Genomic DNA, 4953 nt, shown 5'->3' on the forward strand with positions numbered 1-4953 from the left:
TTTCAATAGTGGGGCCCACATGCTGAATTGAACGGATTTATTTTTGGGAAACATTTACAAGGTCAAATGATGCAAGGATGAACATGATGAGTTCGATCACCGTTTTCCTCAAGGATAACTACTCGACCCTTCTCAAATCCAAGACAAAAAGAAATAGAAATAATTGTAAAATATATGAAAGAAACTTGTTGGTAATTGATGGAATCTCGCAAATTTGACATGGGCAACCCAGCTATGCATGGTTAGTCGGCTAAAGTAGCTCGTCCACCCCCAAAATCATATATGATACATCGGCTATCTCATTCTGATTTACGAGATATGCCTGTTTTAAGGTTCGGACGGTCTTGATGAAAGTGTCCGCAACCTGCTCTACATCATTAGACCAACCAGTTGGATGGATTGGATCTCGCACCATGCCATGCTGGCATATTTGTGGTGTGTAATTGAGGTGTATTGTACAGGCGTGTGTGCTCAGAAAAGGCCAATGAAACTAGCTGCATATGATAATATCATGTGGAATCGCCTGCATGCCTCAAATGAAACCATAGGGTTTAATGAAACAAAGAGAAAAACTTTGGTACTCTGCAAGAGTGTGATGGTTGATACACAGGGCAAAAAAAGAAAAAGAAAAAAGAGGCAGCTAAAGTGCTAAGCCATCCTAATTGAAGGCCCCTAGATAAGTTACTTTATAAGCTGGATCCTTACTCCTGCTCGGGTGGAAGATTCTCAAGAGTTTCAACACCCGGACAAGGGTTCGAGTGTCCATAGGTTTGTGTGTGCGGGGTGTGTATAAAAAAATATATAAAAAGTTACTTTATAAGCTACTTATGCCTTAATAGCTTGTCTTAATTTCTACTAATCCAATGAATAAGCTTATTCAATTAACAATTAATTTATTAGCTAAAAATTATAAAAGCATGTTTTGTTTCAACACAAGTTTTCAATGTGGATCTAGTGGGGCCAATCTTTGTTGTAGACTGGTCATTGTGTAGGCCCCACTTTTTATGTGTGTCATTCATTATTAGGGGCTAACCTTTAATGATGTAAGAAATTACACACATTATTTAATAAAATATTTGAGTTTTCTCTTTCTCTCATTCTCACTTTTTTTTTATTCAAGGTTTTGATTACTAGAAAAATATAGTGATTTTTCTAATTATTAATTTTTTACTCATTGCACTCTTTCCTATGTCAATTGATATCAAAGCGAAGATTTTACTTGGTTTGATGACATCTAACAATGGTAACATCAACAATCTTATGGATGATGCTTTAAAGAATAATCCTATGACAATGACAGCATTTGAAGTTTCCCAACAGGGGAATTGGCAAGCCATGCAAGGACTATAAGTTGTGCTTTAAGACCGACTTGTATTTGTAATAATAAGCAACATGAGATCGGCAATGGACCTCGCGGTCACCATGTTTGTGGTGCGACGTCAGTGACAAATTGCAAGACACCACTTAATAATGGTGAATTGCAAGTCACCACTACGGTTGTGAGAAAGCTGTTGTATACACCAAAAGAGAATATAAATTTATATAGCACAAATCTTTCAAACAAGGTGCACCGTGAATCAAATGGTCTGTGATTTAATTTAAAAAAATGACAGAAGTAATGAGAATCTCGTGTCTAAGACTATGGTGGAAAAATTGTAACAAAAGACAGAAAAGCACCCTTTTTCTATACATGATTTGATGGATTAAAGAAGTTTGTGAAACAAATGTAAGTGAATAATGTCAAATTTAGTTCTCCCTTAGTAACTATTATAAGAACGAAGTAATATAGATGAAGTAATGTGTAATGAGATTGATGTGGAAGTTTATCACATGTAACTTGATTGATCAATCCATCATGATGTTGATGCAACACATAAAGGCCGGATGTGCGGCCTCTCATCACTATCAAATTTCATCAAAAATATATTCATAAAGTTACATAGCCTTGGATGAAGTGAAAACACAAATATCATATCCATACAAGACTTCCGTGGGCCCTTAGAAGTTTTCAACGGTAAGAGTTTAATCCAATTGTGTGATCTTTAATCTGCCTCAGTTTTGGACCTACACCCTCAATGACATGGATAAATGGATGAACGGTGTGGATAAAACCCATACATCATGGTGACCACTCAGAGCTCCTGCCTGTTCCCAGCGAGACGGGCGGGGATAAGACACAATCCGCGTTCGCATCGGCCCTTAATTAGTAGGTCCCACCTCCTAGGGCTGAAAGTCGGGCGGGTTGGGTCAGGTTGGTGCTCAACCCTAACCCAAACCCAAGGTTCTCATGCCTCAACCCTAACCCAACCCAACCCAATCTCAGGTTGGGAATTCTCAACCCAAGCCCAACTCAAGCGGGCTCGGTCGGGTTGATCAGGTTAGTTGGGTGTATACGTGCTAATATTTTCGTTATTACATTAATTTATTATATTTTAATATAAGACTTATTTTTTTATCTATAATTTTATTAATTATATATATGTGATTATTCATTGTAAAGAATTTCATTTTTTTTCTTTAAAAAAATAAGCTAAAATATAGGACAACTACTCCTTTAAAAGTTATGTAGCATAGCAAGCAATCTATTTGGGAGAGAGAAATCCGACATATCTTGTTAGCTTGAGTACTTGGAAATGACATGGACAAATGAGACCGGACATCACTAGTGTGCCTTCGACACAAACGATCCACACTCAATTATAATTTATAAATAACTAATATATTGATCGGGTTCGGATTGGCTCGGGCAACATGAGACGTCAACCCGAGCCCAACCCAAGTTTTATGGGGTTGGTGTTTGTATAGCCCAAGCTTGAGATCGGACCCGATATATCTTGTTCGAGCCCAACCCAATGTTGGGTCGGTCACGGCCTGCTCGAGCCTAACCTAATGTCCGGTTGGTCGGGTTGAAACTGCCCAACTTTCAGCCCTACCACCTCCTGATCGAAAGAAGCACAATTTCACGTACTCAGGAAGTGTATGATACCATCTGCGTCACTCTCAACGTGGAAGGGGCGGGTTCGAGGCGAAGGTACTAAGAAACACCTATACTCTTGGAGAGTGTGATATTCCATACAAATGCACCAAAAGTTCACATTCCATACCTTTTACATCCAAGCAGGCCAACCAAATTGTGGGAACCGACTATAAGTGGGTCATAGTATAAAAATTATATTGAACGGTCAATCCTATTTGGACGATTGATGGACATCTAGCGACCGTTAAAACTGATAATATTCAAAGGCTTGGATTCGACAGACAAACCTCCGTCAATGAAAGATTGGATCCGTCCAATCATTCAGAGTTTGCTCATATAGGCACCGAGACCCACGGTTAGGACTGTTTATTTTGAGGTACGCACTTGCCTCTTGTTTAATTTCTAAGTGCATGCGTATCAACTTTCGTACGCTGCCAGAGTATCCGGTAACCCCTTGTCGCTTCCGGCTTCTCCGTAAGTAGAGAAATTGATTACTGCAAACGCCACCTTTTACGTAGCATCTTTTCTGAATCATCTCAAACTTATATTCCTAGTCTAAACCTCTCATGTACGGACACACTAATTGTGAACGAAAATACCTCTTCTTTCAAAGAAATAGCTTTAAAAAGCAGGGGGGGTTATTTTCGTCCTCAATCAGTCTGTCTGTACGGAAAAGGTTTAGACGGGGAAAGTAAGTTTGGGAGCGTTTGATAAAGACGCTGGATAAAAGGTGGCATTCACAGTGGTCAATTTCTCCCCATAATATCCTTTCGAGACTACGCTACAATTCAGTACCATTTCTAACGTGGTGGTGATTCATCCGTTTTGGGCATACGATGGCGCAATCAGGACCGTCCAAATAACTATCCTCAATGTGGATGAATAATATGTATGCTGAAGGAACGATCTTTGGTTTTTCTATCGTTTTGAACAATGGAAATTGAAATCTTAGCCGTCCAATTTGTAGCCAGCCATTCAATGGTTAAAATCGTTTGATCAGCATGATCTTTTTGTTCTGGGATCATGCACAATAATTAGTCCAGATTTTCATACATGTATGCCACGTGCACGGCGAATTAGTTGCACCATTTAAAGCAAAATAGTGATGAATGATCACCCGATTCTTCTCGTCGAACCTGGGCTTAGGTACATATGACAGTTTTATTTTCCATTCATACAAGTAGGACCCATATCCTATTTATCTGAACCGTCTGACTGTTAGGCCCCACAACTGATTGATCATTCACGGAAAGCTCTCAAAATGAAAAGATCACAGCCACTTATCTTGAGCCTCTTTTCAATCGAATTTGGGCCGTTATATTTTCATCCTTAACGGTTCAATTGAAAACCACATTGTAAAAGTGAAGATCGTGAGATTGAAAATACTTATAAAGGACACTTTTCTAAAGCTGGGCCAAACGTACCAACGACTGAAAGAGCTATTGGGACAAAAGTGGAAACCCGTGCATGTACTCGAGGAAGGGATTTGGTGCGGCCCCGGTCTCCCCAAACACGGTGCGGCCCTTACCATGCTGCCACATTGATGTATGTACTGTGTATCCACGCCGTCCATCCGTTTTTCCGTATTATTTTACGGCATGCGCCCAAAAATTAAGAAGATCCAAATTCAAGTGGGCTGTAAGAGAAGAAACGGTGGTGATTGAATACACCACCGTTAAAAACTTTGTAAGGCCCACCGTAATGTTTATTAGTCATCCAATCTGTTGATAAGGTTACAAAAATCTGGATGAAGAAAACCGAATAAAAAAATATCAGCTTGATCTAAAACATTTCTAGGCCACAAGAAAATTTTAATAGTTAATCACTACTTTTCCCTAAGGTATGGTCCACCTGAGATTTGTATCTACCTTTTTTTGCGATCATATCCTAAAATGAACTGAAAAAACGGATGGACGGCGTGGATACACAATAGATACATCAAGGTAGGCCCGACGGTGAGGGATGCACCGTCTTGG

This window comes from Magnolia sinica, chromosome 18 (genome assembly GCF_029962835.1).
Source record: "Magnolia sinica isolate HGM2019 chromosome 18, MsV1, whole genome shotgun sequence".
Classification (NCBI taxonomy): Eukaryota; Viridiplantae; Streptophyta; class Magnoliopsida; order Magnoliales; family Magnoliaceae; genus Magnolia; species Magnolia sinica.